Source organism: Hoplias malabaricus, chromosome 3 (assembly GCF_029633855.1).
Source record: "Hoplias malabaricus isolate fHopMal1 chromosome 3, fHopMal1.hap1, whole genome shotgun sequence".
In the NCBI taxonomy this organism is placed as follows: domain Eukaryota; kingdom Metazoa; phylum Chordata; class Actinopteri; order Characiformes; family Erythrinidae; genus Hoplias; species Hoplias malabaricus.
The window spans coordinates 37754583-37779736 of record NC_089802.1 but is presented as its reverse complement, the minus strand read 5'-3'; the positions used below and the strand labels follow the sequence as shown (position 1 = coordinate 37779736).

Sequence of the window (25154 nt, the reverse complement as noted above, 5' to 3'; positions counted from 1 at the left end):
TAAAGACAAGGATGAAGTTAAGAACATGGACACAGCCTCCCTTGCCCGGAGTAGGGTTACCGGGGCCTCACCCTGGAGCCAGGCCTGGGTGAGGGGCTCCTTGGCGAGCACCTGGTGGCCGGACTTTCACCCATGGGGTCCGGCCGGGCTTAGCCCGAAGGAGTTACATGGGTCCACTCTCCCATGGGCCCACCACCTGTGGGAGAGGTAGTAATTGGGGTCTGGTGCATTGTGGATCGGGTGGCAGCTGGGGTCGGGGAACCTGGTGTTCTGATCCTCGGTTACTGAAATTAGCTTTTGGAGCATGGAACGTAACCTCTCTGGGGGGAAAAGAGCCTGAGCTGGTGCACGAGGTTGAGAGTTACCGGCTAGATATAGTTGGGCTCACCTCAACATACAGTATGGACTCTGGAACCAATCTCCTTGAGAGGGGCTGGATGCTTTTTCACTCTGGAGTTTCCCAGGGTGAGAGGCATAAGGCAGGAGTGGGCTTACTCATAGCCCCCTGACTTAGCGCCTGTACGTTGGGGTTTACCCCAGTGGACGAGAGGGTAATTTCCCTGCGCCTTCGGGCAAATAGTTTGTGCTTATGCACCGAACAGCAGTTCAGAGTACCATGCCTTCTTGGGGACCCTAGAGGGGGTGCTGGAGAACACTCATTCTGGGCAGTCCATTGTTCTGCTGGGGGACTTCAACGCTCACGTGGATAATGACAGTGAGACCTGGAGGGGCGTGATTGGGAGGAACGGCCCCGCTGATCTGAAACCGAGTGGTGTTCAGTTATTGGATTTCTGTGCCCGTCACAGTTTGTCCATTACGAACACCATGTTTGAGCATAAAGGTGTCCACAAATACACCTGGCATCAGGATACCCTAGGCCATGTACCGATGATCGACTTTATAGTCGTATCATCGGACCTGCGGCCATATGTTCTGGACACAAGGCTTCGGCTGTCGCTGAGGCAAAAACTCGGGTGTGGGAGGAGTTAGGTGAGAACATGGAAAATGACTTTCGGTCGACTCAGGAGGGGAAAGTGGTTTTCCACCAACATGGGGATCTTCTCAATCCCACCAGTACGTCTTTTGCAGAGGAAGCAGAGTTTGGGGACCCAGGGAGAAGGGGGCTCGTCTATCACTGGGGCTGAGGTGGTAGAGAAACTCCTTGGCGTTAGGGCTCCGGGGGTGGATGAAGTTCACCCCGGGTTCCTCAGGGCTCTGGATGTTGTGGGGCTGTCCTGGTTGACAAGTCTTTGCAACATCGCGTGGATATCGGGGGCAGTGCCTCTGGACTGGTAGACTGGGGTGGTTGTTCCCCTTTTTAAAAAGGAGGATCGGAGGGTGTGTTCCAACTATAGAGGGATTACACTCCTCAGCCTCCCCGGTAAGGTCTATGCAGGGGTACTGGAGAAGAGAGTCCGACTGATAATTGAACCACGGATTCAGGAGGAACAATGCAGATTCCGCCCCGGTCGTGGAACACAGGACCAGCTCTTTACCCTCGCTAGGATCCTGGAGGGTGCATGGGAGTTTGCTCAACCAGTCTACATGTGTTTTGTGGATCTGAAGAAGGCATTTGACCGTGTCCCTCGGGGAATTATGTGGGGGGTGCTCATGGAGTATGGGGTACTGGGCTCTTTGCTACGAGCCATCCAGTCCCTGTATAAACAGAGCAGGAGTCTGGTTCGTATGGCTGGCAGTAAGTTTGACTGGTTTCCAGTCAGAGTTGGACTCCGTCAGGGCTGCCCGTTGTCACCTGTTCTGTTCATAATTTTTATGGACAGAATTTCTCGGCGTAGCCAATTGGCGGAGGGTGTCCGGTTTGGTGGTCTCAGAACTCCATGTCTGCTTTTTGCGGCTGATGTCATCTTGTTGGCTTCGTCGAGCCGGGAACTCCAGCTCTTGCTGGACCAGTTTGCAGCTGAGTGTGAACCGGTAGGGATGAGGATCAGCACCTCTAAGTCCGGGTCCATGATACTCAGTCGGAAAAGGGTAGAGTGCTCTCTCCAGGTTGGAAGTGAAATCCTGCCTCAAGTGGAGGATTTTAAATACCTCGGGGTCTTGTTCACGAGTGAGGGAAAGATGGAGCGTGAGATTGACAGGCGGATTGGTGCAGCGTCAGCAGTAATGCAGGCTCTGTTCCAGTCCGTTGTGGTGAAGAGAGTGCTGAGCAGAAAAGCAAAGCTCTCGATTTACCGTTCAATCTATGTCCCAACCCTCACCTATGGTCACGAGCTTTGGGTAGTGACTGAAAGAACAAGATCGTGGGTACAAGCGGCTGAAATGAGTTTTCTCTGCAGGGTGTCTCTAGAGACAGTGTTAGGAGCTCGGACATCCGGGAGAGGCTCAGAGCGGAGCCGCTGCTCCTCTCCGAGAGGAGCCAGTTGAGGTGGTTCAGGCATCTGGTTCAGATGCCTCCTGGACGCCTTCCTGGTGAGGTGTTCTGGGCATTTCCTACGGGGAAGAGGCCCCAGGGCAGACCACGAACATGCTGGAGAGACTACATGTCTCGACTGGCCTGGGAACACCTCGGTATACCCCCAGAAAAGCTGGAGGCGGTGGCTGGGGAGAGGGAGGTCTGGGTTTCTTTGCTCCGACTGCTTCCCCCGTGACCCGGATAAGCGGTGGATAATGGATGGATGGATGGATGGAATTTTTTATATTATTTATATTTAACAATTACCTTATTATCTAATATGTGGGTGGCATAAGATGACAATCAATGACTGTAATATCATTTATCTCAATTATTTCTAGGACAATACATCAACCACAAAATGGCTCTTGTGACAGGCCAATGGTAATCATATAATTACAGCTTATCATTCAATCCACACAAGAAAATCACTAGTCCCTCTTGGCTCCAGGCACTAAATTAAAGTTGGCCTGTCCTTAAGTGGATATTGCGGGAATAATTGAACAATGCACTCATTAAAACAAATCAAACATGAGTTGGACAAGTGTTTACATTCCTTGCTTCCTTAATGATCAAAGGCACTGGCCTGGGCTTATGGTCTTTTGATGTTGAGAGGACTCCTTAAACACAACCGCCAGCTCACCTGTTTTCCAGTCCTTCACAGGGCAACACACACACTCACACCTACGGACACTCTTGGAACATTTTTATTTTAAAACAATGATAACCCAAGGTTTTGTTTCAACACATGATCCATTCTTTTATGTACTCTATATATATATATATATATATATATCACACATCTGGTCTCGTTCCACCAACGCCACGTTGCATCATAAACTGTCCAGAAATTAACAGATGCTTTAATCCAGGTCTGGGAGGAGATCCCTCAGGAGAACATCTGCCGTCTAATCAGGAGCATGGCCTGTTGTAGGTGTTGTAGGGAGGTCATATAGCTCATGGAGGCCACAAAAACTACTGAGCCTCATTTGTCTTGAAGAATTTCCACTGAAGTTGGAACAACCTGTAATTTGATTTTCCACTTATACCTTATACTTTGAGTATGACTCCAAATCCAGAACTCCATGGGATAATAGTTTTGATAATTTTTATGTTATTTTGTTCTTAACGCATTCCACTATGTAATGAATAAAGATTTTCAACTGGATTATTTCATTCATTGAAAGAAAAAAAAAAATATATATATATATATATATATATATATTGCTGACCAATTGAAAATGTGTATCTCCATTTTTAGTGTTTTCTCTTTTTTCCATCTTAAACGTGAGCATTAATCTGTGTATCTATAATTTTTTAACTAGAATATTCCCCTCTCCCGGCACCATTTGAGTGTCCTTGCTAAAGTTAATATCTGATCTCACATTTACTCATGTGAAATATTAGACCAGCGTAACTATAAGGAAAAAAATAAGCTGACTTGGATGCTTTGTATCATTATTAATTTTGGAAGTTTAATGATAGACTCAACAAAACATGCTAAAACATAATTTCACAGCGGCAGTGTTGGAGAATACACTGCAGGCTGTGTTCACACAGGTGGACGTGGCTCGTTGTAATCCACTAAAAGATATCCACGTTCGTCAGTATTTGCTGTCTACAACACACAAGTCCATTTTACATATGAAACGTTTGGACATGCTCCCAATAAATATATTTTTACATTTCTGAGTTGTACTGGATATAAATGGTGTGTTTTATAATCTGTGGTTTATTTTTACTGTTACCCTCAGAGAAAAACTATTCCTGAAAAGTTAGCACTTTGGAGGTATGTGTTTTGAATTCAGACAGCAAAAAATATAATGAGCATTTTCTAGCGTTAAGAAATTAAAAAAATATAAAATTTTAGTGTGGCACGGTTGCGCAGCAGGTAGTGTCTCAGTCACAGATCCAGGGTCCTTGAGGTTGTGGGTTCTAGTCCCGCTCCGGATGACTGTCTGTGAAGAGTGTGGTGTTCTCCCGGTGTCTGTGTGGGTTTCCTCCGGATGACTGTCTGTGAGGAGTGTGGTGTGTTCTTTCTGTGTCTGCGTGGGTTTCCTCCAGGTGCTCCGGTTTCCTCCCACAGTCCAAAAACACGTTGGTAGGTGGATCGGCGACTCAAAAGTGTTTGTAGGTGTGATTGTGTGTCGCCCTGTGAAGGACTGGCATCCCCTCCAGGGTGTGTTCCTGCCTTGCGCCCCATGGATTCCAGGTAGGCTCCAGACCCACCGCCGTCCTGAACTGGATAATGTTTACAGACAATGAATGAATATTACAGTTTGTATTTATGCACACATGTTGAAAAGCAACTTGCCCAAAAACAAAAAAATCTAGTAATTTGAGAGACTGGATTTCTGATATATCAAGAGCATTTTTAATGATGTAACAAAACAATAAAATGGTTATAACACTGTAATATATATATATATATATATATATATATATATATAGAGAGAGAGAGAGAGAGAGAGAGGCTGGCAAAAAGGAGGGTCACATCCTCAGAGTGAAAAATATCTAATCATGCTAGTTTTCGTCTTCCCCACACTCTGAAGGGAGATATGGTTTCCTTTCTGTGTGAATGCGCTGGTGTTTCTGGAGATGACACTGTTGAGAAAAATTCTTCCCACACACTGAACAATAATGCGGCTTCTCTCCTGTGTGAATGCGCTGGTGCATTTTGAGAGAATTGTGATGATTAAACATCTTTCCACAGTCTGAACAAAAATATGGTTTCTCTCCTGTGTGAATGCGCTGGTGTCTTTTGAGAGAATTGGGATGATTAAACAGCTTCCCACAGTCTGAACAGTAATATGGTTTCTCTCCTGTGTGAATGCGTTGGTGTGTTTTGAGATTACTCTGTTGAGCATAACTCTTCCCACACTGTGAGCACTGATATGGTTTCTCTCCTGTGTGAATACGCTGGTGTGTTTTGAGAGAATTGTAATGATTAAACGTTTTCCCACAGTCTGAACAGTAATAGGGTTTCTCTCCTGTGTGAATGCGTTGGTGTGTTTTGAGATTACTCTGTTGAGCATAACTCTTTCCACACTCTGAGCATTGATATGGTTTCTCTCCTGTGTGAATGCGCTGGTGTGTTTTGAGATTATTCTGTTGAGCATAACTCTTCCCACACTGTGAGCACTGATATGGTTTTTCTCCTGTGTGAATGCGCTGGTGTTTTTGGAGATTCCTGCGTCTAGTAAAACATTTCCCACAATCAGAACAGGAGTAACTTTCCTGCTTGTCTGTACATTGTTTCTCTCTGCCCGGTGTGTTAGTGCAGGGTGTAGATGAGGATAATTCCTGAGAACTGGAGCTGGCACACACTGTATCCTCACATTTAATTTCTTCTGATTTCAGCATAGTGGTATATTGCTCTTGGTCTTGTTTCTTCAAGTATTTGTGAAAGTAAAGGTGAAATGTCTCACAGGAGAAGTCTCACAAAGGGATGTGGTTCTTTTCTGGAAGAGATAAAGAACAGGAAGGACAGTCATGTTAGTCCAGGTCCCAGGAATTGACTTCCAAAGCATGCCACAGGAAGTGAGTGACAGAGCAACTAGGGAAGAATTTGAGAGTAGCTTTCCCTTCACTCCCATTCTTTTCCAGGTGTCTTTGAACCAAAAATAATTGTACCTCTCAAAAGGCATCTCAGAGCCGTTTCCAATTACAACACAGCCCATATTCTCTTCTAGAGAGAACAGCATTTGTCATTTATTCCACAAGCTTTAAAACTTTTAATGGCTTAGAAATCAACGTTTTTCCCCAACAATGCTAAAGATGACATGATAAAGCCATAGCCCCAAACACCCTGCTGTAATGTTTGAAGAAGAGCAGTACAATCCAGAAGCTAATTTAGAGAGTTAACGCTACATAACATCCATGCATTTAAACCACATAGCATGTTGTGTGCTTTACACGTAACAAAAATTAAATGAAACATTGCTGCTGTCTTCAGAGCCATATTTTCAATGAGAGAAAAAAAATTATATAGAAAATATATAACAAAAGCAATGAGTAAATATACTACATACATGGACATGGTCATTGACAAGAGAACAAACAAGCATTACTAACAGACACAGGCCTTTTTAATTTTTGAAATATTCATTATTGTTAAATTAGGCTATTGAAAAAATATGTTGTCATTTTTAATTTTTTGTAAATAATGTTTATATTTTGTCAATGTATCATGATGTTGGATTATTTGGAACAGTCGCAGGCTTAAATTGAGCCATGGTATCAATTAATCCCCTGCAATTGGACATATTTAATTAAATATCTTTATCTTATGAATATGAACTTTGAAATAAAAGAATAAGCTTGCATTTATAAATTATAAATCAGGTAAGTATCAATTATATAAACATGAAAACAGATATTAGGGAGTCTAATGTGTACCTTTACCCTATAAACCATGTTTTGTTTTGTTTTTTTATGTAAACAGAAATGACATGGTTTGTGGGCAGAGTTTAATTGGTGGCAGAAAGTCACAGTGAACATACTGGTGGCAAGTGTCGTAAAATGGTAATATGGTTATTTTATATATTATTATATATAATATGGTTATCTATGGTAAACCAAGCAAACCCTTAATAATAGGGTGAGGTTTCCCGATCTGTACTCACTGTTGGGTAAGTGGGTCAAGGAACAAACTAAATGGCCAAAGATACGATGACCGGACATCTTCATATAGCTTGTGGAAAAGCCCAGCATGTAAACAAAAGATATGCTCAAGGCATAAAATCTCTCGATATGTCCAGGATATTGACAGATGCTTTTTGTTTTACAGACCAATGTCCTGCCTATGGCATTTACCATTATTAAACAGCTGAGAATGCCAGCTTTGTGGTTGCTGCTTCCACTAATTTGTTATTAATTGATTTTGCATGTGTGCGTGATGAACAGTGGCGAAAAACATATGAAATGTGTACTGCAAAGGCAAGAATTTGGATGCTTTAATCAATCCACTCTCTTCATTTGATAGCGTAACCATAAACGTCTGCGTTTTGTCTCAAAGGGTGTCTTTGACGATGGCATTCTATAAAAATTAAGATAATTTGCTTTTCTATTCCAATTCTGGCATCCAACAGCACAACACAGCATGTTTTGTGTATCTCGCCTGTTTCACACTATTTCTTTATGGCATTTTACTGCCACCGCAATGTGCGTGCAGACGCTAGTGATGTAATCATGACGTCCATTCCAAATTGGTCTATAGTTTACTGAGAGAAAGTCTGCCATAGTTTAAATCAGAAGTGTGAGAGAATTGGGAGAAAGAACAGACTTGAAAAACAAACAGCAATGGACCTGAAAAGTGTCTTGTTGGCAGTTAATATAATAAATTACATCCCCCCAAACCCAGGTTATGTTCTATGTAAAGGCTAATAGCTGTTTGGGACAGTGGGTATTGTAATGATCTCAGTGTCTGGTACTGAGCACTACAGTGGACAATCAACTATTTGGTGCTGACCTTACAAGAAAGCACACTTAAGAATGAAATTTAAATGTATTTAATTTAGTGTGGGGGTGAAACGCACCAACAATTCTGTGTATGGTGTGATGGTATTCTTCAAGAATAAAAAGTAGTTTGCATACAATGATTTTATTGATCTTCATAGTATGAAAATTGTGAAACAAAAAATTAAGTAGCAGTTTTCAGTGAAAATGTCGGAAAGTACAATAACGATTTCTGTAGAACACAATATAGTTACAAACCCATTGCCTGAGAAATAGGAATAACTACCATCCCAGCTAAATGCAGTACAACTATTCACTTTTAATGGGATAAAATGGATAAATGGCAATGCAAATCTCCTTTCCCCAAATTCTCAATGCAATCAAATCCAAGTAAAACTGATTTTTTTTTTATGAAATCATGAAATGGAGTAAACTCATCCACTCACCTTGTGGGGCTGCTAAACACCTCATTCTGACTGTACACGGCCCAAGCTCCCACATTTCCTTCATTTTACAAACTCCTCTTCAAAAAGAGAACATGTCTCCCCCCGTTCCTGTGAGAGAGAGAGTCCCAAACCCAGTGTAAACAGTGTGGAAAAGTCTTACACAGCTCTTTCCCTTCAGTAAAAACACGTCCTGATTTCAGCTCCAACACACCGCTCTCCTTCTGCTGCTTTCTGCTCATAGTTCACGCCCATAACACCCGCCTCCTGCGCTACCATTGGCTGGAACTTCATCCGAGGAGCTCTCCGATTGGCTGACAGCCGTTGTCAGGGGGTTACCATGGGGCGTGTCCACTGAATAACGGGCAGCAGTAGGTTCGACTGCACTGCTGCTCGCACAAATACTATTTTAAAAGGAACAGTCTCCAAATTTAACAGCTGTACTGGATTAATCTCTGAGGTCCTCATCAAAGTCCACCCAGTGGACACAGTACATTTAAAAAGACTGGGAAAAGATGGGGTTCCCTGACAGTGGCCACGGTTCAAAAGTTTAGACGTTCTCTTTTTGTTGGCAACATGATACCCTCACAGCGGCTGTTCACCCTGACTTAAGTTCACTTTGATTTCATGAGTATAATAGAGTATATTCACCCAGTCACTCACGCAACTTTTTTAAAAGGTAATTTTTTCATTGCAGTGCTAAAGGAGCAATGAGCGAACAGCGTAAACAATATTCATAAAAATTGTTCATTTATCATTGATACATGTATATATTTACACACTGCAGTGACACTGACGTGCTTGTATGAGTGGATCAGACACAGCAGTGCTGCTGGAGTTTTTCCGTCCTCTCGCCTCCCTCGTTGGTCCACCTTGTAGATGTACAGTCAGAGACAGTAGCTCATCTGTCGCTGCACAGTGGGTGTCAGTTGTCCTCTAGCCCTTGAACAGTGACACAGGATGCTGTCGGCTGGATGTTTTTGGTCGGTGGACTGTTCTCAGTCCAAACACTGAGGGGTTTAAAAACTCCAGCAGCACTGCTGTGTCTGATCCACTCTACACCAGCACAACACACACTAACACACCACCACCACGTCAGTGTCACTGCAGCACTGGATATTATCCACCACCACATCACACCTGCTTTGTGGGTGTCCTGAGCACTGGAGAACAGGGGAAAATACAGCATACAAAGAAACAATTGTATTATAGCCTGTAATGATAGAACTATAAAGTACTCCTGTGTGGACAGTGAAACTCAAGAGAATTGACAGCAAATGCAGAAACAAGGGGCTAGTCATGTTAAAATTGATCTGTGTATGTGTGCGTATTAAAAAATGTAAACTAATTTTTGAAAAATATTACATGTATTTCAAACCTTGTTTATCTTTTAACATTAAAAATCAATTCACTCAAGCACAAAATTAAATTAGCTAGTAATTTGAGGGACAGGATTTCTGATATTTCATGAGAATTTTTAATGATCTAACAATATATATATATATATATATATATATATATATATATATATATATATATATATAAAACAATATTGACAGACAGGCTGGCAATGACTCAAGAAGGTTGGTCTCATCCTCAGGACACAATATGTTCAGTAATGGTGCTAGTCTTTTCTAAGCTCTGAAGAGGAATATGGTTTCTTTTCTGTGTGAATGTGCTGGTGTTTCTGGAGATGACACAATTGAACAAACTTTTTCCCACACACTGAACAGTAATAAGATTTCTCTCCTGTGTGAATGCGCTGGTGAATTTTAAAAGAATTTTGACGATTAAACATTTTCCCAGTCTGAACAGTAATACGGTTTCTCTCCTGTGTGAATGTGTTGATGAATTTTAAAAGAATTCTGACGATTAAACATCTTACCACAGTCTGAACAGTAATACGGTTTCTCACCTGTGTGAATGTGTTGATGAATTTTAAAAGAATTCTGACGATTAAACATCTTACCACAGTCTGAACAGTAATACGGTTTCTCTCCTGTGTGAATGCATTGGTGTGTTTTGAGATTACTCTGTTGAGCATAACTCATCCCACACTGTGAGCACTGATATGGTTTTTCGTCTGTGTGAATACACTGGTGTGTTTTGAGGCAACTGTGTCGATTAAACATCTTCCCACACTCCAAGCACTGATACGGTTTCTCTCCTGTGTGAATGTGCTGATGCATTTGGAGATTCCTGCATTTAGTAAAACACTTCCCACACTGTGAACAGGAGTAAGTTTTCAGTTTATCTGTACATTTCTGTTTTTCTCTGCCGGATGTGTAAGTGTGGGGTGTAGTCAAGGATAAATCCTGAGAACTGGTGCTTGCAGACAATGTATCCTCACATTTAATCTCTTCTGACTTCATCATTGTGATTCTTCCTGGTGATGTTTCTTCATTTATTTGTGAAAGTAAAGTTGAACTGTTTGACACCAGCAGCAGGAGAGACCTCACAAATGCCCCTTTAACACCTGCACTCTGGAGAATTTCTAGAGAAACTCTGAAGTATTGGGTCCGGAGTTGTTCTGGAGCGGTCATTCACACATGCAGCTCGCAGCAGGTGGTTTTCTGCCTTAGGCTCACTCTCACAATGGGAGATGAAACACGTAAGTAAAGCTTCTATGCTTGTACAGAGCATGAGGAAGAAACTCAGAAACAATTCCCGCGGCGTTCTCATATGCGGCGTGCTGACTCAGCCTTTACCTGGAATAATTACTAGGGTTCGAGGAGAATAAAGGCCGAATAAGGTCTAGTACGTATATTGCAGGTGGTTGCATTCACACATACAGCTCCTCAAGGTAAACACAGGGATATTTCTGGGTTGCCGTGCATATGTGAAAGGGGCAAAAGGGATGTTCTTCTTTTCTGGAAAAGGTAAAGGACAGGAAGATCAGTTGAGTCCAGTCCCCAGGATTTACCTTCCAAAGCACGCCACAGGAAGTGAGCAGCAGAGTTACAAGAGAGACATTCAAGACTAGATCTCCCTTCACTCCCATTCATTTCAGGGTGTCTTTGAACCTAAAAGGTATCTCAGAGCTGTTTCGGATTATGACACAGCCCAGGTTCTGTTCAGGAAAACAGAATTTCTGTCTTTTATTCCACATGTTTAGCAAACTCTGCATGGTTTAAAAATAAGAGTTTTTCCACAACAAAGATGACATGATAAAGCTATGGCCCCAAACACCATGCAGTAACGTTTAAGGAACAAGCACAGTAGGGCTGCAACTAATGATTATTTTGATAATCGATAAATCTGTCGATTATTTTTTCGATTAATCGATTATTAATCGGATAAAGGGGAAAACAAGCCAAATTTGATTTCCAGCATTTTATTTAAAAAACAAACAAACTGTCTTTGTACAAAAGTTGTTTCCAACAACTCACATAAATGTATGCTACATTGAGTACAAAAATAAATAAATTTTATAGCAGCAGAATCAATGTAAAGAAACACATAAAATCTTTTCTTTTATAATATGCAACCAGCATTTATTTATATTGTTTTGTTAAACAAAATCCTATTCAAGTACTGACTTTTCAGATGGTGAACAGTTTAAATGTAACAATAAACAAAGACCACCTCTTTTTATACAGTGTAGAGAAAATTTCTTTACATTTTCTGATACAAAAACCTGTCTCCACCTTGAAATGAGCTCAACAATAACAACTTTATTTAATAAATAAAACACATAAATCTCAGGCCATGGAAGTAGAACTATGGGGGAAAGGTTTCACAAGAATACAGTCACTTTCACTCACTCACAATGAACTTTTTTTGTTAGCATATCCACATGCTGTGGGCTCAGACTGGAATCTATGTTGCCTGCTGCAGAGAAGAGGCGTTCTGATGGTGTTGAGGTGCAAGGGATGCACAAGTAGGACTTTGCTAACCTAGCCAATGTGGGATATCGATTCTCATTAGCCTTCCACCAATGTAATGGATTTTCTTCCTTGGCAAGGGGCTTCTCTCCAAAGTATGTGAGGACTTCGTTCCTCACTTGGCTGTTGAGATCCTCAGTTTCTCCCTCTCTCTGCTCTTCCTCACTGCTGGTTCCAGAACCAAGCAGTGAATCAAGAGTTGTAGGTCCTGAAGCAGCTTTAGTAATGGTGGAGGTGGCACTGGCTTGGTCATGAACATTCTCATGCTGCTGCTGAGGTTCCATCTCCCGACTTACTCCAAGTGCATGTATTTGTATTTTGTTTTGCACATTAAAAACATGTTCAGGAGCCAGAAACTTCAATTTTCTGAACCTCGGGTCCAGTGCAGAAGAGAGGATCACTGTGCTTGGTGCTGTCTCTGAGAAAGTAGTGTCATTTTTCCATCGCTGTTGAAGCTGCACTGTAGCAGTAACTTGGAAAGCCTTTACTGCTGCTGACTCAAATGCAGCTTTCTGGGTGGACTTCAATAGCCCCTGCACAAGAGGAGGTACTGTAGAGATTGTGGTAAATTTGTCCCCACTCATAAACACAGTGGCACATTCAAATGGTTTAAGGGCTGTGGAAAGCTCTTCAAGCAGGGCCCACTGGTCAGCTTTTAAGTCAAGGTACCGCTTGTCCCTCTGTGTGATAGTTGAGTCAGACAGTGTTGCAGTTACAGGCCACCTTTGCTCAAGCAGTCGGCTAACCATATAGTATGTGCTGTTCCATCTCGTGCTTATATCATGAATCTGCTTGTGTTCAGGAGTAGCCATTTGTTACTGTTTTTATTTCAGCATGTTGGATGCTAGCTCACTTTTTTTAAAGTGTTCCACAAGACATCTTGCAGCCCCAAAAGTGCTTCAATGCAGAATTGATCACTAGTTGCAAGGTGTGGCCAGTGCAGCGGACAGAGGACCACCCATGCTTCTCCTCCAGTATTTTTGCCGCAGCCACAATATTGGCCCCATTGTCATGCACAATGGCAGTAATCTTGCTAAGAGGAATTTCAAACCTGGCTGCTACCTCCCTCAACCACTGTGCAATGTTTGATGCTGTATGTCTGTCCTCCAGTGGCATGGCGGAAAGGCAGACTGATTTCATGTCCCAGTCATCTCCTATGTAATGGCAAGTAATGCCAAGGTAGGCTTCAGTGGCTACACTTGTCCATATATCAGTGGTGAGAGCAATTTTGCTGTTGGTGGCCTTTATGGCAATCTTCACACCCTGGAATGTCTCCTAGTATTTCTTTTCCATCAGACTGGTGAAATAGGTCCTTGAATGAAGAGTGTAACCAGGGTTGAAGGTGTTTATCATTTTTCTGAATCCCTCATCCTCCACCATTGATAATGGCCTCATGTCTGTTATAAGCATATTCAGGACACCATCAGTGAGAACAGCTGCTTGCTGTGGCGTGCAGATCTTTTTCAAAACATAGCCAGCAATGCTGGGTTGTTTTTTTCTGAGGTGAGAGAGAAAGTGTAGATATGAACATACACCTTTTTTAAGTTAATAACTACTGATCTAAAATGCAGACAAATTGAAATTAATTTTATATTTATCAATATTTAATAACACAACAGTGTATGTAATGTAAATATACACTTGGCTGTGATACTCAAACACCTACAAACAATGCCAGAGTCAGAAAAGACCTTGAAAAAGGCTTTAAATGTATTACTTAATAAGTGTTTGGATTGATTTTTTTTTAAACTCTGAATGTAACCGGCCCCACATTTAAGGTGGAACGGAAAACTCGCTAAATACAAGATTGATATAAATTTACTAAAAATGAGACATCTTGTTTAACTACTCTAGCAGGCTCTAGAGACATTGAGCGAGAGAAAAACTAATGTCGCTAACGGTAGCTTAAAACTACGGCTTGTTTTGGAACTGCTGGTGCTGGAACTGACATTTAAGGTGGAAGAGAAAACTCGGGGGGGGGGGGGGGGGGTAGTTGCTTAACTACTCTAGCAGGTTCTAGTAACATTGAGTGAGAATTAACTTAGAATTAGAATTAGAATTAACTTACTATGAACTCTCTATGATCTCTTTCACACATAGCTCCAACATGCTTCCTTTTCAGGTGCTCATGCATTGATGTTGTGCTGCCGTGCCATGCAAGATCAGCTGTGCACATTTTGCACCTAACGCTGTTCTTTGAAGGTGTTAACGTAAAGTGCTCCCATACTTTCGATGACTTGGGTCGTGCATTTTTCTCTCTGCTTGTGCTAGCAGTAACATCTTTTGTGACTGCCTCCGCCATTTTTCAAACGCTTCTTCCAGAGTTTATCACATGAGCTATGCAAGGCATGGCATTGGTTCCCTTCTTTTACGGCGGTCGGCATCCAGCTTTATGGTGCTTTCCTGCCACATATTGGGGTGTAGCAACTGTACCTATGTGTATAATAACTTAGACGCAAGTAATCGATTATTAAATTAGTTGCCAACTATTTTAACATTCGACTTTAATCGATTAGTTGTTGCAGCCCTAAAGCACAGTATAATCCAGAAGCACAGAGATTTGCCCAGCGCTGCTCATGATGAAGATCTGTAGAATTGCGTGACATGCTAAGCTAATTTAGATAGTTCCCGCTACTGCTATTACATTACATATAAAAATTAAACTAACCACTGCTGCTGTCATACTGTGGTGCTGCAAATTAGCAAGATATGGATTTGGATAACTAACACTACATTACATCAATGAATTTAAGCCACATGGTGTTTTTGGTGGTTACACAAAAATTAAATTAACCATTGCTGCTGTCTCCAGAGCAATGTGCGCAATTTTCAATGAGAGTACACACCTACCCTATAGTTTACTGAGAGAAAGTTTGGCATAGTTTAAATCAGAGGTGTGAGAAAATTGGGAGAAAGTACAGACTTGAAAAACAAACAGCAATATATTGAAAGGTGACCTGTTGGCAGTTTATACAATAAGGATAATAAATAATAATAAAAAATATATACCCACCCCACACCCAGGTTATGTTCTATGTAAAGGCTAATAGCTGTTTGGGACAGTGGGTATTGTAATGATCTCAGTGTCTGGTACTGAGCACTACAGTGGAAAATCAACTATTTGGTGCTGACCTTACAAGAAAGCACACTTAAGAATGAAATTTAAATGTATTTAGTGTGGAGGTGAAACACACCAACAATTCTGTGTATGGTGTGATGGTGTTCTTCAAGAAAACAAAGTAGTTGGCAGATAATTATTTTTATCAGTTATTATAGTATTAAAATTTGTGAAATTAAGATTTAAGGAGCAGTTTTCAGGAATTTGAAAACCAATTAACATTTCTCCAAAGCCCTACAGTGAAAATGTTTAATTTCTGTAGAAGAACACAATACAGTTACAAACCCATTTTCTGAGAAATAGGAAGAAATACAATCTTAGCTAAAGGGTGTGTAACTTTTAATTTCTGCTATGATAATTTGGAGAAACAGCAATACAAATATCCTTTCATCAAATTCGAGTAAAACACAGATTTAAATGAAACCCTGAAATGGAATAAACTCACCCACTCAAAATAGTTTCCCGCACTTAATTTGAAAATCTGACTGTGTGGAGCTGGTAAATCTCATATCTCATACTGACATACTGTTACCGGCCCAAGCTCCCACATTTCCCAAACTCCTCTTCAGAAAGAGAACATGTCTTCCCCCCCCTCCCCCCCAAAGAGAAGTACACTCACTGTATCAACTGATTCAGGAAGGATAAGGCACATAAAATAAATAACAGTGACTCTATCTTAATCACTCATTTGCATGGGGTTTTCCCAGTGATTATGCTCCAACAATCATCATGGCATGAAATTTCATGACACAAAATTGATTTTGATGAATCTGTAACAAAAACATAAAAGCCGAGTTGTTGATCTCTAGAAATATAACAGACCTGCGTTGTCCTTACTCTTAACCAATGTGTTTCCACCAGCATAATTATCCAGAAACAGAAAACACATTCTGTTTACAGTGATGTTAAATGTGGACAGGCTGAATGTGGTTTGAGTGTTCTAACTATAATCTGATCACTATGCATCCTGAGGGTATTTACATCTGGCTTTTCATGCAGACAAGTAAAATACAGAAGTGATCCAATCACAAAAATGCATATTAATGCCAGGTCAAAACAGGCCCAGTGTTTGGACAAAAAATACCAACACCAAGAGCTTGCAGAGATATCCTCCATCTCTCGCAGCCTTTCTCATTCCTAGTTGACTGCCTTTTACCATAAATTAAGCAAAGTGTGAGGAAAGTATATGCGTTTACTGTCATAATACACATATTGTGCATTATTTTTCTTCACAAAAAATGTAAATTTTATATCTTTATGTTTGAAGCCTGAAATGTGGCAAAAGGTTGAAAAGTTCAAGGGGGCCGAATACTTTCGCAAGGCACTGTACCTCTGGAGATACATACTTTTTAAAGTTGCTGAATAACACCACAAACACTTGAAGAGCATTTTTTCTTCTTAAACATATTAAGACACTTGTCATAATTATTTTAATAAACCTATGGCATTGTTTTATTAAAAATTAGTGTAAGTAAAATACAATTAATTAAAACCTGGTCAGTAAATCGTGGTTACAGACAATTAATTGCCCCACTGTTGCTCATGATTAATTCTGAGGTATTCAAGAATATGACAGATAAGTTGAACCAAGTGATCTTATCTACATACTCACACCAGACAAGATTTTTAATATATGAAAACATATTCAGGTGAAAATATTCAATCATGCCTCCTACATGATGTAAAAATATCATGATGTTTGTATCTCCTGGTACACGCTGCCTGTTTTAGAGTTAAAGTCCACCCAGTGGACACAGGACACCAGAAAACAGGGACAAGGTGGGTTCCTCTTACAGCGGCGGCCCATGGTCCAAAATTAGTTGTATTTGTAACATTTTAGACATCATTCTAATGGCAATGCAACATCCTCACAGTGGCTGTTCATCCTAATTAATTTAATTTCGACTTTATATTTATTAGGACACCTTCACACACTCACCCATTCAGTTACGTTCACATCAGTGGACAGTCACATGAATGTTCTTAATTTCAGCACAAATTTAAAGGAACAATGACCAGATTTACTGCATCCACATTGTGAACAATATTCATAGAAATAAGTTTAACATGTTTTACATTGGTTTTATTAAGTACAATTCATGAGACAAAGACCCAAACTGCTCTGTCTTCCCTAATGTATCATTTTGTGCTCCATAAAGTGGGTTGGCATGTTTTAAAGTAGATTAGTTCAGAATCTTTAACTTTTATAAGAGGCAGAAGAATCATTAGAAGAAATGGCTGACAGTTCTTTTTTAGCAACATTTATTGTCTGTAAGCACTTATCTAGTCCAGAGTCGCTGTGGGTTAAGATACCTGCAGTTGGGATCACACCCTGGAGGGGGCGCCAGTGCTTCACAGGTCTCTCTCTCTCTCTCTCTCTCACACACACACACACACACACACACACTTAATTCAACATTATATTGGAAATTATTTTGGAGCATGTTTATTCAGAAACAATGGTGATTCAAGGTTTTTTTTTCCGACACGTTCAATTCTTTGATCTAATTAACAATTAAAAAATAAATTTATATGGTTAATGAAAAAGTAAATATTTAAAACTTTTTTTTTTACATATTGAGGTTCTACTATGTATGCAGAGAGCTTATGTGAGAAAAGCTTATCTCTCTCTAGATTTCTACTGATATACAACACAACGAGAGTATCATGATCTTGATCATGATCTTGATCATGATCCAAAGAAAACCATCCATCTCCAATTATTCCATCATTTAGACAGACTGGCTCTGAGTCTGGACCAATAGAAATGCTCTAAATGTGCATCCATATCCACTTAAAAATCAAGCCGTTTCCTTTTTTAATTTAATTACTCTGTACACCGGTTTGTATGATGTAGAAAACAATATAATCATTCTAGAAAATTATATACACACACACACACACAAACATACATACATATATAAATTATGAATTGAAGTGAGTGGAAGACCAAAAGTGGGCTCATTGTCTCAAAGCCTCCCATGCATTTACGTGTTGACAAGGTCATATCCTTGTGACTGAAAATGTTCAATCATCTTAGTCTTAAACCTCTTCCCAAAACTTTGAAGAGGAATACAGTTTCTCTCCTGTGTGAATGTGCTGGTGCGTTTGGAGATTACCACGTTTAGTAAAACAATTCCAACACTCTGAGCACTGGCACGGTTTCTCTCCTGTGTGAATGCACTGGTGTCTTTGAAGATGAGGCTTTGAAGGAAATCTGTTCCCACACTCTAAACAGGAATACGGTTTCTCTCGGAGCTGTTCTCTGATTGGCCAGCAGCTGTTTCCAGATGGTTACTATGGGCCATGTCTACAGCTGAGGGCGGCAGCAGGATACACTGCACTGCTGCTCACACAAAATCCATTTTAAAGGAGCAGGCTCCATTTTAAAGAGCTGTCCAAAATGGAGCACTGAGATCCCCATCAAAGTCCACCCAGTGAACACAGGACATTTCATGAGATAGGGACAGGACGGGTTTGCCTGACTGCAGCCCACGGTCCGAAAGTAGTTGAATTTGTAACATTTCTGATGGCAATGTGATATCCTCTCAGTGGCTGTTCACCCTGATTAAGTAAAATTTTGACTTCATATTTATTAGGACACATTCAAACACTAACCCACACAGTCATATTCACATCAGTGGACAGTCACATTAAATATTCTTAAATTTCAGTGGTTTTAAAGGAACAATGGCTGGATATACTGCATAAACATTACAAAGAGTATTCGCAAAAATGTTAATTCATACATTTTACACTGGTTTTCTTAAGTACATCTCATGAAACGAAAACCCACACTGCTGTCTTCCCTAATGAACCAGTTCATGCTCCATAAAGTGGGTTGACTTGTTCTAAAATGGATTTAGTTCAGAATCTCTGACTTTTATAAGAGGAAGAAGAATCATTAGAGGAAATGACTTCTTTTGATGCAACATTCATTCATTTATTGTCTGTAAATGCTTATTCAGTTCAGTGTTGCTGTGGGTCAGGAGTCTACCCAGAATCACTGGGGGCAAGGTGTGAACATACACAGGATCTCATTCATGAAACACGAGCAGAAAAAAAATTGAGCATAAATAGTCTGTAAAAACCTTTTTTCAAAAATGTTCAGATTCATCAAAATGATTGTACTCTCAAAATGTTTATAGATGCCAGCAAAATTTATACCTGCTCCTGAAAACAAGTAAAGTGTTGTGAACTAAAATAATAAGTAATTAATAAATAATCAGGGGCAGCACAATTAAAGCACAATTGTTTGTTAACATTTGTTACTCATGTATGATTTGGGTGCCCCTACAGGGCCAAAGATCTGGGAATGCTGTGGTCAGCATGGCCACGTAGCACCCTGGTCCTGTGACCTCACATCACTTCTATGCGAGAGTAAACGCTGGCGCGTGTAGCTGCCGCTGCTCTCCGGTTATTTATTTATTTATTTATTTTCCTGCTGTCTCCTATCTCTACTTTTTCGCCATGTGGATTAATGTCTTGTCTGTAAGGTTTGTCTTCGCTTGGGCTGTATTGTCCACAGTAATTCATCCATCTGCAACCTTACACCAGTATTCAGCTGCTGAACTTCTCAAGCTGCGGTTCCACCTGCCCCTTGTGCTGCCAGTACTTCACATTCACCCGGACATCGCCCGGCCTCCTCGACGCAGATACATCCACCGCAGATCCCGACGGAACTTCCACATTGACGACTCCTTGGCCATAAGTACCATCTGGTCTAAATCTCGTCGCCCTTTGAGAAACCCTGACAGGAAAGTGGACCGTGCTGTCTTAGTCAGGATAGCTAGGTCGGCTAACACCATTGAATCCACGGACCATTGTGAAGCTAACGTCGGGCTTCTCAACACTCGGTCCCTCACGGGTAAAAGCCTTCTCCTCCGGGACATCCTCCTCGACCGTAAGTTCGACATTCTCTGTCTTACTGAGACGTGGCAACAACCAGGGGACTTTTCCCAGCTGAATGAGCTAACGCCGGCTGGGTTTGTTTACATCTCTCAGCCGCGTGTTACTGGTCGAGGAGGAGGTATCGCGATACTTTACCGTGAGCAATTGAAAGCCACCACACTCATTTTACCTGTTTACATCACATTTGAAGTAGTAGCCATACAGCTGCATGGTCCAAAACCAACTGTTCTGGCTACTATCTATCGTCCTCCCAAGCCTAATAAGGATTTCATAAATGACTTTTCAGCATTTCTCACTTTCCTCTGTTCACATTTTTCCAATATTATTCTGCTTGGTGATTTCAACATACATATGGACAATGTAAACCACACCACTACTAAGGATTTTACATCTTGCCTGGACAGTTTCGGATTACAACAGCATGTCAACTTCCCAACTCACTCTAAAGGACATACCTTGGACCTGGTCTGCTGTTCTGGTGTAACTCCTCACAACTGTACTGCCAACGAACTCCCTGTCTCTGATCATTCTGTTATTTCTTTCAAAATCAATATGGCTTTATCTAAAAATAGACCACCACGTATCATTACATATCGTAATATCAAAAATGTTAATCTAACCTCACTTTTATCAGGTATTGACAGTCTTCCAAATCCGAGTAATTCAGCCACTACTGATGATTTGGTTCAACTCTATAACACTGGACTTCACTCTCTACTGGACTCACTCGCTCCTTTAAAAACCCGGACTGTCTTTTTCACCCATTCCGCTCCTTGGTTCACAACTTACCTACGTCAACTCAAAGCTACTGGACGCCAGCTGGAGCGCCTCTTCAAGAAAACTGGACTCACAATCCATAAGGATCTGTATCATAACCATCTCCTTCTATACAAAGACAACCTTCGCACAGCAAAATCCCAGTACTTCTCCCAACTAATTAGAGCTGGTGATGGAAACACACGGGCCCTGTTTTCTTTGGTCACCTCCACTCTCCGCCCACCAGACTCTTTACCTTCTCATTTCTACTCTGCCGACCATTGCAACTTACTAATGTCATTCTTCAATACCAAAATAGATCTGATACACCAAACAATTGCTTCCTGACACTTTCTGTACATTATTTTCTCCAGTTCCAGCCCCTTATATTCACCCATTTACTACATTTCAACTTCCAACTATCTCCAATATCTCTGATCTCATCCATAAATCTAAACCTTCCACTTCTCAACTTGACCCTCTCCCAACACCCCTGGTTAAAACATGTTTATCTTCACTATTGCCTCTGATAACTGCCATTATTCACTCCTCCCTCACTTCTGGATTTGTCCCTTCGTCTTTAAAGTCTGCTGCAGTCACCCCTATTCTTAAGAAACCCGGTCTAGATCCTAACAACTTCAATAACCTTCGTCCCATCTCTAACCTACCTTTTCTTTCAAAAATCCTAGAGAAGACAGTTGCCTCTCAGATTCATTCCCATCTCTCTAATAACCACCTCTATGAACAGTTTCAATCTGGGTTTCGTCCTCATCACAGTACAGAAACAGCTCTCCTCAAAATAACAAATGACCTTCTGACTGCAGCAGACTCGGGTGTTTTATCTATAGTCATTCTCCTTGACCTGAGTGCAGCATTTGACACCATCTCCCATTCTATCCTCCTCCATAGACTATCAGCCATCGGTTTTTCCAACACACCACTGGACTGGTTCACCTCATATCTTTCTGACCGCACTCAGTTTATTCAGTTAAAGACATTCACATCCCAGCCATCTCCTCTCACTTCCGGTGTTCCTCAAGGCTCTGTCCTTGGCCCAATTCTCTTCATAATCTATCTTCTCCCCCTTGGTCATATCTTCCGTAAACACAACATCCAGTTTCATTGCTATGCTGACGACACCCAGCTCTACCTTTCTAGCAAACCCACTTCCTCTCTCCCTCCCACCTCCCTATGCAATTGCTTAGAGGAAGCCAAGTCTTGGTTCTCCTCCAATTTTTTCAAACTCAACAGTGATAAAACAGAGGTTCTCCTCATCGGTTCAAAATCCACTCTTGCAAAAGTAAACAGTTTCTCCATCCCCATTGACAATACTTTTGTTTCCCCCTCCCCTCAGGTAAGGAGTCTGGGTGTCGTCGTTGATAGCACTCTGTCTTTCCAAACCCATATAAATAACATCACTCGCTCTGCATACTTCCATCTTCGTCATATCAACCGCCTCCGTCCTTCCCTCACTCCTGACAATACTGCCATCCTGGTCCACTCCCTGGTCACATCCCGTCTGGAATATTGCAATTCTCTTTTATCTGGTCTCCCCTTCAAGACCCTTCATAAGTTGCAATTGGTTCAGAATGCTGCAGCCCGTATTATCTCTAGAAGTCCATCCATTGATCACATCACCCCTGTTCTTCAACAGCTCCACTGGCTCCCTGTTAAATCTCGCATTGACTTTAAACTCATATTGCTTACTTTTAAGGCCATCCATCACCTTGCCCCACCATACCTCACAGAGCTCCTCCACATAAACAGACCCTGCCAGACTCTTAGATCCTCCTCATCCATCAGTCTCACTGTCCCTCCAGCCCGTCTGACCACCATGGGGTCTAGAGCTTTTAGCCGCACCGCCCCCCGTCTTTGGAATTCCCTCCCACCGGACATTCGTAATATTGATTGCCTGGACATTTTTAAATCACGCCTCAAGACCCACCTGTTCAGGACAGCATACAGTCTTTAGCCTAGTCCTTTGATTTTTGATTTTATGTACCTCTTTAATTAGCCAGTTTAGCTAACTAGCTTTGTTTATATACCTGTTCTTTTGCTTTGATTTTATTATGTACGGTGACCTTGAGAGTCTTGAAAGGCGCCAAAAATAAAATGTATTATTATTATTATTATTATTATGTAGTCCAAGTTACTGAATGTGCATTGTTTCAGTATAAAAGGTTTCAGGGTCAGCACAGAGAACTTTAACATCTTTGGAGAGGACACAGGTTTATGGTTTATTAGCTGAGTCAAATGGCCCAAAAACTCATGGAAGGAGCTTGTGTCAAAAATAAACGCTTTTAGATTCTGTACAGGACAAACAAAAAAAAAATTGTGGAAGTGCAGTACTGTGCAAATGTACCTAAAATTATTCATTCATTCATTATCTGTAACCGCTTATCCACTTCAGGGTCGCGGTGGGTCCAGAGCCTACCTGGAATCATTGGGCGCAAGGCGGGAATACATCCTGGAGGGGGCACCTAAAATTATTAATATTATAATTTAAAATAATTTGAATCTCAACAACATTTGTGCTTTTATAAAATATAGAGAATAACAACAAATCACATAAATAACACATAAAAAAACTTCAGATAATACAGGACTACATACAGAAAATTTTGCACAGTACTTCAGCCATTATATGGCATAATCCATCCAAACCCTCACTACAAGTTTCTGTAAGTGAGCAACTTAAATGGGATGAAAGTGTTACAGATTTCAATGCACTTCTATAAAATGCCTTCTGCTACAATTCCTCAGTTCAAGCATTTCCTTATATGGCATTCGTTCAAAATTCATGGTTGGGGATTATGGCAATAGTGTGGTAAATGTAAAGGAACTTGCATGCCCTAAAAAAACAGATGTTTACACAGCATACATGAATCTGGCTGAAAGTTTTCTAGAGTGTCCATTTCCTCATAAATTATGCACAGTTTTCTTATGTAATGAAAGTGGAATGTGAAGAGTAAGATTTCCTGTAGTGTAATAGCATGGAGACTTGCTGCTTATTTGAAGGCAAACAAATTAATTGATACATAAGTACAAAAGACAGGGGTTTCTGGTTTTGCAGGATGTTTGGAACATAGCAGCATGATCTGGCATCAGATTCAGACAGCTAAAGAGGGTAGGGATTTACATGTTGTGTTCCTAGATTTAGCTAATGCATTTGACTCAGTGCCACATAAACTTATGGGGAAAGCTTTTCCATTCCATTTGCCAGATAAGGTTATTAGGCTAGTTAAAGCATACTTTGAGGATATTCAATTTTACTTTAGTACAGGGGAATTTAGCCATTATACATATTTCAGCGATTAGAAATATGTATAATAGCTAGATGTACAATTTCACCACTAGCATTTACAATGGCAATGGAGATAGTAATTAGGGCCTCTAAGTGGGTTGTAGGTGGGGAAAGGTTGCATGACAATACTCGGCTCCCCCCCAAATAGGGCTTACTTGTATGACATGTTGAGGATAACGACTAATGTGCCTTGCACGCAGCGGTTGCCGGAGAAGTTAAATGATAATCTAAGGTTGGCTAGGCTGAAAGTTAAACCAAGCAAGTCTAGAAGTCTGTCGATTGTCAAAGGAAAACCTGTGCAAGAAATTTTTTTGATGAAAGGAGAAATGATCCATACAGTACTGGAGAGACCAGTGAAGAATTAAGGTAGCTGGCTAAATGATACAGAACAAGTTGAGGGACTAAACGCTGAACTGGTGAAGGCTGTTAATAGCAGCAGATAGATTGTGTTTGCCAGGGAAGTTGAAATTGTGGTGTGTACAGTTTGGCTTACTGCCTCGTATTAGGTGGCCACTGACAGTTTATGATGTTTTAATCACAGAAATAGAGAGAGGATGGAAATGGTTATTAACAAATCCATAAGGAAGTGGCTAGGGGTGCCGCATTGTTTAAGTAGTGTGGCATGGTATGGGAGAAGAAATACTGGAGTTAAAACTCACAAGTTTAGTTGAGGGATTTAAATGTGCCATGAAGAGTTGTGAGATGATTTTGTCAGAATCAAAAGATGCAGTGGTAAAAGGAGCAGCACCAATCACAAAAACAGGAAAGAAGTGGAATCAGAAAGTGGCCGTGCAGGTAGACAGGAGCTCATTAGAACTAAGGGATATGATTGGCCAAGTACAATGCGGAAGTTGCATGGTGTGCAACA

The 25154-nt window shown here is 41.0% G+C and overlaps 1 pseudogene; it reads right to left on the bottom strand.

Moving 5' to 3' along the window:
- LOC136691100 (zinc finger protein 585A-like) overlaps positions 1-25154 on the bottom strand; it is a 44058-nt pseudogene that overhangs the window by 5115 nt on the left and 13789 nt on the right.